The 12605-nt window shown below is 49.8% G+C and overlaps 11 non-coding genes across 11 annotated transcripts; all 11 read right to left on the bottom strand.

Moving 5' to 3' along the window:
• Positions 1–1148: 1148 nt before the first annotated feature.
• On the bottom strand, positions 1149–1222 carry trnai-aau (transfer RNA isoleucine (anticodon AAU)). Its single transcript has one exon. It is a non-coding gene; the product is annotated as a tRNA-Ile (tRNA).
• A 1318-nt stretch (positions 1223–2540) lies between these two features.
• On the bottom strand, positions 2541–2614 carry trnai-aau (transfer RNA isoleucine (anticodon AAU)). The gene has a single exon. It is a non-coding gene; the product is annotated as a tRNA-Ile (tRNA).
• A 1318-nt stretch (positions 2615–3932) lies between these two features.
• trnai-aau (transfer RNA isoleucine (anticodon AAU)) lies at positions 3933–4006 on the bottom strand. The gene has a single exon. It is a non-coding gene; the product is annotated as a tRNA-Ile (tRNA).
• A 224-nt stretch (positions 4007–4230) lies between these two features.
• On the bottom strand, positions 4231–4303 carry trnaf-gaa (transfer RNA phenylalanine (anticodon GAA)). The gene has a single exon. It is a non-coding gene; the product is annotated as a tRNA-Phe (tRNA).
• A 1021-nt stretch (positions 4304–5324) lies between these two features.
• trnai-aau (transfer RNA isoleucine (anticodon AAU)) lies at positions 5325–5398 on the bottom strand. The gene has a single exon. It is a non-coding gene; the product is annotated as a tRNA-Ile (tRNA).
• A 224-nt stretch (positions 5399–5622) lies between these two features.
• Positions 5623–5695, bottom strand: trnaf-gaa (transfer RNA phenylalanine (anticodon GAA)). Its single transcript has one exon. It is a non-coding gene; the product is annotated as a tRNA-Phe (tRNA).
• Positions 5696–6716: 1021 nt separating this feature from the next.
• trnai-aau (transfer RNA isoleucine (anticodon AAU)) lies at positions 6717–6790 on the bottom strand. Its single transcript has one exon. It is a non-coding gene; the product is annotated as a tRNA-Ile (tRNA).
• A 1616-nt stretch (positions 6791–8406) lies between these two features.
• Positions 8407–8479, bottom strand: trnaf-gaa (transfer RNA phenylalanine (anticodon GAA)). The gene has a single exon. It is a non-coding gene; the product is annotated as a tRNA-Phe (tRNA).
• Positions 8480–9500: 1021 nt separating this feature from the next.
• trnai-aau (transfer RNA isoleucine (anticodon AAU)) lies at positions 9501–9574 on the bottom strand. The gene has a single exon. It is a non-coding gene; the product is annotated as a tRNA-Ile (tRNA).
• A 1318-nt stretch (positions 9575–10892) lies between these two features.
• Positions 10893–10966, bottom strand: trnai-aau (transfer RNA isoleucine (anticodon AAU)). Its single transcript has one exon. It is a non-coding gene; the product is annotated as a tRNA-Ile (tRNA).
• A 1489-nt stretch (positions 10967–12455) lies between these two features.
• On the bottom strand, positions 12456–12527 carry trnaq-cug (transfer RNA glutamine (anticodon CUG)). Its single transcript has one exon. It is a non-coding gene; the product is annotated as a tRNA-Gln (tRNA).
• Positions 12528–12605: the final 78 nt, after the last annotated feature.

Here is a 12605-nt window from a genome sequence, read left to right as displayed (position 1 = left end):
GCGGGTACATCGCAGCCCAAGGCGGAGACGAGCTCCAAGACTCACGTCACGTGCTGCCAGAACCCGGGATTGAACCAGGAACCTTTAGATCTTCAATCTAACGCTCTCCCAACTGAGCTATTCCGGCACAACCGTGAGCTCCACTCTTGCCGTTTTCTGCCTCTTTCTTTGGAGCCCATCTCCCCACCTGAGCCACATGCAGTGAATGTCAACCTGGAGCAGCAGCAAGCTATGAGAAGTGTCCGATTTTAAGCCATTGTACGGTACACGAGTCAGGTGAGAGGCTCTTCTCAAGCTAACACGAGACTGTTGCTCAACAAAGACAATATGTCAGACAGTGGAATGTGTGAGAAAGTGCACAGATGCAAGGATGGGCAAGAAGGCGGTCAGAAGTGTGAAGCTGAGATGCCTCTGTGTAGTTTTTAGCTAGGGGAACTGTAATGAGCCAGCCTCAGGGCTCCGCTTGCCAGGGGTTGAGCGGAAATGTGGAGTACCTGTCTTGAGATAAGACTGAATTAGCTGGAGTTCAGCGCTGAGTGTACAGTTATTAAAAGAGCCGCTTTGCATTGGCCGGGAATCGAACCCGGGCCTCCCGCGTGGCAGGCGAGAATTCTACCACTGAACCACCCATGCAAACACACGAGACCGGCTTTCCGCCGAAAGACCGGAAAAATTGCTAAAGCAAAAACGGAGTGATGACAGCTCATTTCACACAACTCTTAAGATCAACGGAGTATTTATAAATTGAAGTGCTTGAAGCACAAGAACTCTGGGACCTTCTAGTGGAAGTGCTGCTTCGGGATGCTTGACAACTCCGTCGACTTTTCCAATAAATGCCTCCAAAAAAGCTCGTTCCATCAGAAACTTGTAAACAACACCAGAAGGCAGCATGGTTTTACAGTGCGGGTTGGATTTTTCTTCAAGAACTACTACGCTCTTTGAGCAAATTGTGTATGTAGACGTACACTTTGCCAGTCCACTTGCTGCAGAATTGTCAGCTAAGAGAAATGCGTGTATCCTCCATTTCTTTTTCTCACCACGACGCAGGTGAATCTGGCACGACTGTGTTCTTATAATCACGTCAGACACTTTCATTTTCCTTACCTCTGATCTCCAAGCACTCCGACCACCGGGAGAAAGAGAAAGCGTGGCCCGTATGGGGATCGAACCCATGACCTTGGCGTTATTAGCACCACGCTCTAACCAGCTGAGCTAACCGGCCAAGCGGCAGAAAAGGTCGGCTACACCACATTCAAAAAGTGTAAAAGAAACGTTTTTGGGCAAGAGTGCGCCTTGGGGCGCAAAACAGAGCCCATGACAGGTCCCACCGAGATTTGAACTCGGATCGCTGGATTCAGAGCCCAGAGAGCTAACCATTACACCATGGAACCAGCGGGTACATCGCAGCCCAAGGCGGAGACGAGCTCCAAGACTCACGTCACGTGCTGCCAGAACCCGGGATTGAACCAGGAACCTTTAGATCTTCAATCTAACGCTCTCCCAACTGAGCTATTCCGGCACAACCGTGAGCTCCACTCTTGCCGTTTTCTGCCTCTTTCTTTGGAGCCCATCTCCCCACCTGAGCCACATGCAGTGAATGTCAACCTGGAGCAGCAGCAAGCTATGAGAAGTGTCCGATTTTAAGCCATTGTACGGTACACGAGTCAGGTGAGAGGCTCTTCTCAAGCTAACACGAGACTGTTGCTCAACAAAGACAATATGTCAGACAGTGGAATGTGTGAGAAAGTGCACAGATGCAAGGATGGGCAAGAAGGCGGTCAGAAGTGTGAAGCTGAGATGCCTCTGTGTAGTTTTTAGCTAGGGGAACTGTAATGAGCCAGCCTCAGGGCTCCGCTTGCCAGGGGTTGAGCGGAAATGTGGAGTACCTGTCTTGAGATAAGACTGAATTAGCTGGAGTTCAGCGCTGAGTGTACAGTTATTAAAAGAGCCGCTTTGCATTGGCCGGGAATCGAACCCGGGCCTCCCGCGTGGCAGGCGAGAATTCTACCACTGAACCACCCATGCAAACACACGAGACCGACTTTCCGCCGAAAGACCGGAAAAATTGCTAAAGCAAAAACGGAGTGATGACAGCTCATTTCACACAACTCTTAAGATCAACGGAGTATTTATAAATTGAAGTGCTTGAAGCACAAGAACTCTGGGACCTTCTAGTGGAAGTGCTGCTTCGGGATGCTTGACAACTCCGTCGACTTTTCCAATAAATGCCTCCAAAAAAGCTCGTTCCATCAGAAAGTTGTAAACAACACCAGAAGGCAGCATGGTTTTACAGTGCGGGTTGGATTTTTCTTCAAGAACTACTACGCTCTTTGAGCAAATTGTGTATGTAGACGTACACTTTGCCAGTCCACTTGCTGCAGAATTGTCAGCTAAGAGAAATGCGTGTATCCTCCATTTCTTTTTCTCACCACGACGCAGGTGAATCTGGCACGACTGTGTTCTTATAATCACGTCAGACACTTTCATTTTCCTTACCTCTGATCTCCAAGCACTCCGACCACCGGGAGAAAGAGAAAGCGTGGCCCGTATGGGGATCGAACCCATGACCTTGGCGTTATTAGCACCACGCTCTAACCAGCTGAGCTAACCGGCCAAGCGGCAGAAAAGGTCGGCTACACCACATGCAAAAAGTGTAAAAGAAACGTTTTTGGGCAAGAGTGCGCCTTGGGGCGCAAAACAGAGCCCATGACAGGTCCCACCGAGATTTGAACTCGGATCGCTGGATTCAGAGCCCAGAGAGCTAACCATTACACCATGGAACCAGCGGGTACATCGCAGCCCAAGGCGGAGACGAGCTCCAAGACTCACGTCACGTGCTGCCAGAACCCGGGATTGAACCAGGGACCTTTAGATCTTCAATCTAACGCTCTCCCAACTGAGCTATTCCGGCACAACCGTGAGCTCCACTCTTGCCGTTTTCTGCCTCTTTCTTTGGAGCCCATCTCCCCACCTGAGCCACATGCAGTGAATGTCAACCTGGAGCAGCAGCAAGCTATGAGAAGTGTCCGATTTTAAGCCATTGTACGGTACACGAGTCAGGTGAGAGGCTCTTCTCAAGCTAACACGAGACTGTTGCTCAACAAAGACAATATGTCAGACAGTGGAATGTGTGAGAAAGTGCACAGATGCAAGGATGGGCAAGAAGGCGGTCAGAAGTGTGAAGCTGAGATGCCTCTGTGTAGTTTTTAGCTAGGGGAACTGTAATGAGCCAGCCTCAGGGCTCCGCTTGCCAGGGGTTGAGCGGAAATGTGGAGTACCTGTCTTGAGATAAGACTGAATTAGCTGGAGTTCAGCGCTGAGTGTACAGTTATTAAAAGAGCCGCTTTGCATTGGCCGGGAATCGAACCCGGGCCTCCCGCGTGGCAGGCGAGAATTCTACCACTGAACCACCCATGCAAACACACGAGACCGGCTTTCCGCCGAAAGACCGGAAAAATTGCTAAAGCAAAAACGGAGCGATGACAGCTCATTTCACACAACTGTTAAGATCAACGGAGTATTTATAAATTGAAGTGCTTGAAGCACAAGAACTCTGGGACCTTCTAGTGGAAGTGCTGCTTCGGGATGCTTGACAACTCCGTCGACTTTTCCAATAAATGCCTCCAAAAAAGCTCGTTCCATCAGAAACTTGTAAACAACACCAGAAGGCAGCATGGTTTTACAGTGCGGGTTGGATTTTTCTTCAAGAACTACTACGCTCTTTGAGCAAATTGTGTATGTAGACGTACACTTTGCCAGTCCACTTGCTGCAGAATTGTCAGCTAAGAGAAATGCGTGTATCCTCCATTTCTTTTTCTCACCACGACGCAGGTGAATCTGGCACGACTGTGTTCTTATAATCACGTCGGACACTTTCATTTTCCTTACCTCTGATCTCCAAGCACTCCGACCACTGGGAGAAAGAGAAAGCGTGGCCCGTATGGGGATCGAACCCATGACCTTGGCGTTATTAGCACCACGCTCTAACCAGCTGAGCTAACCGGCCAAGCTGCAGAAAAGGTCGGCTACACCACATGCAAAAAGTGTAAAAGAAACGTTTTTGGGCAAGAGTGCGCCTTGGGGCGCAAAACAGAGCCCATGACAGGTCCCACTGAGATTTGAACTCGGATCGCTGGATTCAGAGCCCAGAGAGCTAACCATTACACCATGGAACCAGCGGGTACATCGCAGCCCAAGGCGGAGACGAGCTCCAAGACTCACGTCACGTGCTGCCAGAACCCGGGATTGAACCAGGGACCTTTAGATCTTCAGTCTAACGCTCTCCCAACTGAGCTATTCCGGCACAACCGTAAACTCCACTCTTGCCGTTTTCTGCCTCTTTCTTTGGAGCCCATCTCCCCACCTGAGCCACATGCAGTGAATGTCAACCTGGAGCAGCAGCAAGCTATGAGAAGTGTCCGATTTTAAGCCATTGTACGGTACACGAGTCAGGTGAGAGGCTCTTCTCAAGCTAACACGAGACTGTTGCTCAACAAAGACAATATGTCAGACAGTGGAATGTGTGAGAAAGTGCACAGATGCAAGGATGGGCAAGAAGGCGGTCAGAAGTGTGAAGCTGAGATGCCTCTGTGTAGTTTTTAGCTAGGGGAACTGTAATGAGCCAGCCTCAGGGCTCCGCTTGCCAGGGGTTGAGCGGAAATGTGGAGTACCTGTCTTGAGATAAGACTGAATTAGCTGGAGTTCAGCGCTGAGTGTACAGTTATTAAAAGAGCCGCTTTGCATTGGCCGGGAATCGAACCCGGGCCTCCCGCGTGGCAGGCGAAAATTCTTCCACTGAACCACCCATGCAAACACACGAGACCGGCTTTCCGCCGAAAGACCGGAAAAATTGTTAAAGCAAAAACGGAGCGATGACAGCTCATTTCACACAACTGTTAAGATCAACGGAGTATTTATAAATTGAAGTGCTTGAAGCACAAGAACTCTGGGACCTTCTAGTGGAAGTGCTGCTTCGGGATGCTTGACAACTCCGTCGACTTTTCCAATAAATGCCTCCAAAAAAGCTCGTTCCATCAGAAAGTTGTAAACAACACCAGAAGGCAGCATGGTTTTACAGTGCGGGTTGGATTTTTCTTCAAGAACTACTACGCTCTTTGAGCAAATTGTGTATGTAGACGTACACTTTGCCAGTCCACTTGCTGCAGAATTGTCAGCTAAGAGAAATGCGTGTATCCTCCATTTCTTTTTCTCACCACGACGCAGGTGAATCTGGCACGACTGTGTTCTTATAATCACGTCGGACACTTTCATTTTCCTTACCTCTGATCTCCAAGCACTCCGACCACCGGGAGAAAGAGAAAGCGTGGCCCGTATGGGGATCGAACCCATGACCTTGGCGTTATTAGCACCACGCTCTAACCAGCTGAGCTAACCGGCCAAGCGGCAGAAAAGGTCGGCTACACCACATGCAAAAAGTGCAAAAGAAACGTTTTTGGGCAAGAGTGCGCCTTGGGGCGCAAAACAGAGCCCATGACAGGTCCCACCGAGATTTGAACTCGGATCGCTGGATTCAGAGCCCAGAGTGCTAACCATCACACCATGGAACCAGCGGGTACATCGCAGCCCAAGGCGGAGACGAGCTCCAAGACTCACGTCACGTGCTGCCAGAACCCGGGATTGAACCAGGGACCTTTAGATCTTCAGTCTAACGCTCTACCAACTGAGCTATTCCGGCACAACCGTGAGCTCCACTCTTGCCGTTTTCTGCCTCTTTCTTTGGAGCCCATCTCCCCACCTGAGCCACATGCAGTGAATGTCAACCTGGAGCAGCAGCAAGCTATGAGAAGTGTCCGATTTTAAGCCATAGTACGGTACACGAGTCAGGTGAGAGGCTCTTCTCAAGCTAACACGAGACTGTTGCTCAACAAAGACAATATGTCAGACAGTGGAATGTGTGAGAAAGTGCACAGATGCAAGGATGGGCAAGAAGGCGGTCAGAAGTGTGAAGCTGAGATGCCTCTGTGTAGTTTTTAGCTAGGGGAACTGTAATGAGCCAGCCTCAGGGCTCCGCTTGCCAGGGGTTGAGCGGAAATGTGGAGTACCTGTCTTGAGATAAGACTGAATTAGCTGGAGTTCAGCGCTGAGTGTACAGTTATTAAAAGAGCCGCTTTGCATTGGCCGGGAATCGAACCCGGGCCTCCCGCGTGGCAGGCGAGAATTCTACCACTGAACCACCCATGCAAACACACGAGACCGGCTTTCCGCCGAAAGACCGGAAAAATTGCTAAAGCAAAAACGGAGCGATGACAGCTCATTTCACACAACTGTTAAGATCAACGGAGTATTTATAAATTGAAGTGCTTGAAGCACAAGAACTCTGGGACCTTCTAGTGGAAGTGCTGCTTCGGGATGCTTGACAACTCCGTCGACTTTTCCAATAAATGCCTCCAAAAAAGCTCGTTCCATCAGAAACTTGTAAACAACACCAGAAGGCAGCATGGTTTTACAGTGCGGGTTGGATTTTTCTTCAAGAACTACTACGCTCTTTGAGCAAATTGTGTATGTAGACGTACACTTTGCCAGTCCACTTGCTGCAGAATTGTCAGCTAAGAGAAATGCGTGTATCCTCCATTTCTTTTTCTCACCACGACGCAGGTGAATCTGGCACGACTGTGTTCTTATAATCACGTCAGACACTTTCATTTTCCTTACCTCTGATCTCCAAGCACTCCGACCACCGGGAGAAAGAGAAAGCGTGGCCCGTATGGGGATCGAACCCATGACCTTGGCGTTATTAGCACCACGCTCTAACCAGCTGAGCTAACCGGCCAAGCGGCAGAAAAGGTCGGCTACACCACATGCAAAAAGTGTAAAAGAAACGTTTTTGGGCAAGAGTGCGCCTTGGGGCGCAAAACAGAGCCCATGACAGGTCCCACCGAGATTTGAACTCGGATCGCTGGATTTAGAGCCCAGAGAGCTAACCATTACACCATGGAACCAGCGGGTACATCGCAGCCCAAGGCGGAGACGAGCTCCAAGACTCACGTCACGTGCTGCCAGAACCCGGGATTGAACCAGGAACCTTTAGATCTTCAATCTAACGCTCTCCCAACTGAGCTATTCTGGCACAACCGTGAGCTCCACTCTTGCCGTTTTCTGCCTCTTTCTTTGGAGCCCATCTCCCCACCTGAGCCACATGCAGTGAATGTCAACCTGGAGCAGCAGCAAGCTATGAGAAGTGTCTGATTTTAAGCCATAGTACGGTACACGAGTCAGGTGAGAGGCTCTTCTCAAGCTAACACGAGACTGTTGCTCAACAAAGACAATATGTCAGACAGTGGAATGTGTGAGAAAGTGCACAGATGCAAGGATGGGCAAGAAGGCGGTCAGAAGTGTGAAGCTGAGATGCCTCTGTGTAGTTTATAGCTAGGGGAACTGTAATGAGCCAGCCTCAGGGCTCCGCTTGCCAGGGGTTGAGCGGAAATGTGGAGTACCTGTCTTGAGATAAGACTGAATTAGCTGGAGTTCAGCGCTGAGTGTACAGTTATTAAAAGAGCGGCTTTGCATTGGCCGGGAATCGAACCCGGGCCAACCGCGTGGCAGGCGAGAATTCTACCACTGAACCACCCATGCAAACACACGAGACCGGCTTTCCGCCGAAAGACCGGAAAAATTGCTAAAGCAAAAACGGAGTGATGACAGCTCATTTCACACAACTGTTAAGATCAACGGAGTATTTATAAATTGAAGTGCTTGAAGCACAAGAACTCTGGGACCTTCTAGTGGAAGTGCTGCTTCGGGATGCTTGACAACTCCGTCGACTTTTCCAATAAATGCCTCCAAAAAAGCTCGTTCCATCAGAAACTTGTAAACAACACCAGAAGGCAGCATGGTTTTACAGTGCGGGTTGGATTTTTCTTCAAGAACTACTACGCTCTTTGAGCAAATTGTGTATGTAGACGTACACTTTGCCAGTCCACTTGCTGCAGAATTGTCAGCTAAGAGAAATGCGTGTATCCTCCATTTCTTTTTCTCACCACGACGCAGGTGAATCTGGCACGACTGTGTTCTTATAATCACGTCGGACACTTTCATTTTCCTTACCTCTGATCTCCAAGCACTCCGACCACCGGGAGAAAGAGAAAGCGTGGCCCGTATGGGGATCGAGCCCATGACCTTCGCGTTATTAGCACCACGCTCTAACCAGCTGAGCTAACCGGCCAAGCGGCAGAAAAGGTCGGCTACACCACATGCAAAAAGTGCAAAAGAAACGTTTTTGGGCAAGAGTGCGCCTTGGGGCGCAAAACTGAGCCCATGACAGGTCCCACCGAGATTTGAACTCGGATCGCTGGATTCAGAGCCCAGAGTGCTAACCATCACACCATGGAACCAGCGGGTACATCGCAGCCCAAGGCGGAGACGAGCTCCAAGACTCACGTCACGTGCTGCCAGAACCCGGGATTGAACCAGGGACCTTTAGATCTTCAGTCTAACGCTCTACCAACTGAGCTATTCCGGCACAACCGTGAGCTCCACTCTTGCCGTTTTCTGCCTCTTTCTTTGGAGCCCATCTCCCCACCTGAGCCACATGCAGTGAATGTCAACCTGGAGCAGCAGCAAGCTATGAGAAGTGTCCGATTTTAAGCCATAGTACGGTACACGAGTCAGGTGAGAGGCTCTTCTCAAGCTAACACGAGACTGTTGCTCAACAAAGACAATATGTCAGACAGTGGAATGTGTGAGAAAGTGCACAGATGCAAGGATGGGCAAGAAGGCGGTCAGAAGTGTGAAGCTGAGATGCCTCTGTGTAGTTTTTAGCTAGGGGAACTGTAATGAGCCAGCCTCAGGGCTCCGCTTGCCAGGGGTTGAGCGGAAATGTGGAGTACCTGTCTTGAGATAAGACTGAATTAGCTGGAGTTCAGCGCTGAGTGTACAGTTATTAAAAGAGCCGCTTTGCATTGGCCGGGAATCGAACCCGGGCCTCCCGCGTGGCAGGCGAGAATTCTACCACTGAACCACCCATGCAAACACACGAGACCGGCTTTCCGCCGAAAGACCGGAAAAATTGCTAAAGCAAAAACGGAGCGATGACAGCTCATTTCACACAACTGTTAAGATCAACGGAGTATTTATAAATTGAAGTGCTTGAAGCACAAGAACTCTGGGACCTTCTAGTGGAAGTGCTGCTTCGGGATGCTTGACAACTCCGTCGACTTTTCCAATAAATGCCTCCAAAAAAGCTCGTTCCATCAGAAACTTGTAAACAACACCAGAAGGCAGCATGGTTTTACAGTGCGGGTTGGATTTTTCTTCAAGAACTACTACGCTCTTTGAGCAAATTGTGTATGTAGACGTACACTTTGCCAGTCCACTTGCTGCAGAATTGTCAGCTAAGAGAAATGCGTGTATCCTCCATTTCTTTTTCTCACCACGACGCAGGTGAATCTGGCACGACTGTGTTCTTATAATCACGTCGGACACTTTCATTTTCCTTACCTCTGATCTCCAAGCACTCCGACCACCGGGAGAAAGAGAAAGCGTGGCCCGTATGGGGATCGAACCCATGACCTTGGCGTTATTAGCACCACGCTCTAACCAGCTGAGCTAACCGGCCAAGCGGCAGAAAAGGTCGGCTACACCACATGTAAAAAGTGCAAAAGAAACGTTTTTGGGCAAGAGTGCGCCTTGGGGCGCAAAACTGAGCCCATGACAGGTCCCACCGAGATTTGAACTCGGATCGCTGGATTCAGAGCCCAGAGAGCTAACCATTACACCATGGAACCAGCGGGTACATCGCAGCCCAAGGCGGAGACGAGCTCCAAGACTCACGTCACGTGCTGCCAGAACCCGGGATTGAACCAGGAAGCTTTAGATCTTCAATCTAACGCTCTCCCAACTGAGCTATTCTGGCACAACCGTGAGCTCCACTCTTGCCGTTTTCTGCCTCTTTCTTTGGAGCCCATCTCCCTACCTGAGCCACATGCAGTGAATGTCAACCTGGAGCAGCAGCAAGCTATGAGAAGTGTCTGATTTTAAGCCATAGTACGGTACACGAGTCAGGTGAGAGGCTCTTCTCAAGCTAACACGAGACTGTTGCTCAACAAAGACAATATGTCAGACAGTGGAATGTGTGAGAAAGTGCACAGATGCAAGGATGGGCAAGAAGGCGGTCAGAAGTGTGAAGCTGAGATGCCTCTGTGTAGTTTTTAGCTAGGGGAACTGTAATGAGCCAGCCTCAGGGCTCCGCTTGCCAGGGGTTGAGCGGAAATGTGGAGTACCTGTCTTGAGATAAGACTGAATTAGCTGGAGTTCAGCGCTGAGTGTACAGTTATTAAAAGAGCCGCTTTGCATTGGCCGGGAATCGAACCCGGGCCTCCCGCGTGGCAGGCGAGAATTCTACCACTGAACCACCCATGCAAACACACGAGACCGGCTTTCCGCCGAAAGACCGGAAAAATTGCTAAAGCAAAAACGGAGCGATGACAGCTCATTTCACACAACTGTTAAGATCAACGGAGTATTTATAAATTGAAGTGCTTGAAGCACAAGAACTCTGGGACCTTCTAGTGGAAGTGCTGCTTCGGGATGCTTGACAACTCCGTCGACTTTTCCAATAAATGCCTCCAAAAAAGCTCGTTCCATCAGAAACTTGTAAACAACACCAGAAGGCAGCATGGTTTTACAGTGCGGGTTGGATTTTTCTTCAAGAACTACTACGCTCTTTGAGCAAATTGTGTATGTAGACGTACACTTTGCCAGTCCACTTGCTGCAGAATTGTCAGCAAAGAGAAATGCGTGTATCCTCCATTTCTTTTTCTCACCACGACGCAGGTGAATCTGGCACGACTGTGTTCTTATAATCACGTCGGACACTTTCATTTTCCTTACCTCTGATCTCCAAGCACTCCGACCACCGGGAGAAAGAGAAAGCGTGGCCCGTATGGGGATCGAACCCATGACCTTGGCGTTATTAGCACCACGCTCTAACCAGCTGAGCTAACCGGCCAAGCGGCAGAAAAGGTCGGCTACACCACATGTAAAAAGTGCAAAAGAAACGTTTTTGGGCAAGAGTGCGCCTTGGGGCGCAAAACTGAGCCCATGACAGGTCCCACCGAGATTTGAACTCGGATCGCTGGATTCAGAGCCCAGAGAGCTAACCATTACACCATGGAACCAGCGGGTACATCGCAGCCCAAGGCGGAGACGAGCTCCAAGACTCACGTCACGTGCTGCCAGAACCCGGGATTGAACCAGGAAGCTTTAGATCTTCAATCTAACGCTCTCCCAACTGAGCTATTCTGGCACAACCGTGAGCTCCACTCTTGCCGTTTTCTGCCTCTTTCTTTGGAGCCCATCTCCCCACCTGAGCCACATGCAGTGAATGTCAACCTGGAGCAGCAGCAAGCTATGAGAAGTGTCTGATTTTAAGCCATAGTACGGTACACGAGTCAGGTGAGAGGCTCTTCTCAAGCTAACACGAGACTGTTGCTCAACAAAGACAATATGTCAGACAGTGGAATGTGTGAGAAAGTGCACAGATGCAAGGATGGGCAAGAAGGCGGTCAGAAGTGTGAAGCTGAGATGCCTCTGTGTAGTTTTTAGCTAGGGGAACTGTAATGAGCCAGCCTCAGGGCTCCGCTTGCCAGGGGTTGAGCGGAAATGTGGAGTACCTGTCTTGAGATAAGACTGAATTAGCTGGAGTTCAGCGCTGAGTGTACAGTTATTAAAAGAGCCGCTTTGCATTGGCCGGGAATCGAACCCGGGCCTCCCGCGTGGCAGGCGAGAATTCTACCACTGAACCACCCATGCAAACACACGAGACCGGCTTTCCGCCGAAAGACCGGAAAAATTGATAAAGCAAAAACGGAGCGATGACAGCTCATTTCACACAACTGTTAAGATCAACGGAGTATTTATAAATTGAAGTGCTTGAAGCACAAGAACTCTGGGACCTTCTAGTGGAAGTGCTGCTTCGGGATGCTTGACAACTCCGTCGACTTTTCCAATAAATGCCTCCAAAAAAGCTCGTTCCATCAGAAACTTGTAAACAACACCAGAAGGCAGCATGGTTTTACAGTGCGGGTTGGATTTTTCTTCAAGAACTACTACGCTCTTTGAGCAAATTGTGTATGTAGACGTACACTTTGCCAGTCCACTTGCTGCAGAATTGTCAGCTAAGAGAAATGCGTGTATCCTCCATTTCTTTTTCTCACCACGACGCAGGTGAATCTGGCACGACTGTGTTCTTATAATCACGTCGGACACTTTCATTTTCCTTACCTCTGATCTCCAAGCACTCCGACCACCGGGAGAAAGAGAAAGCGTGGCCCGTATGGGGATCGAACCCATGACCTTGGTGTTATTAGCACCACGCTCTAACCAGCTGAGCTAACCAGCCAAGCGGCAGAAAAGGTCGGCTACACCACATGCAAAAAGTGCAAAAGAAACGTTTTTGGGCAAGAGTGCGCCTTGGGGCGCAAAACTGAGCCCATGACAGGTCCCACCGAGATTTGAACTCGGATCGCTGGATTCAGAGCCCAGAGTGCTAACCATTACACCATGGAACCAGCGGGTACATCGCAGCCCAAGGCGGAGACGAGCTCCAAGACTCACGTCACGTGCTGCCAGAACCCGGGATTGAACCA

Source organism: Brienomyrus brachyistius, chromosome 16 (assembly GCF_023856365.1).
Source record: "Brienomyrus brachyistius isolate T26 chromosome 16, BBRACH_0.4, whole genome shotgun sequence".
In the NCBI taxonomy this organism is placed as follows: Eukaryota; Metazoa; Chordata; class Actinopteri; order Osteoglossiformes; family Mormyridae; genus Brienomyrus; species Brienomyrus brachyistius.
This window is presented reverse-complemented; position numbering and strand designations above follow the sequence as displayed.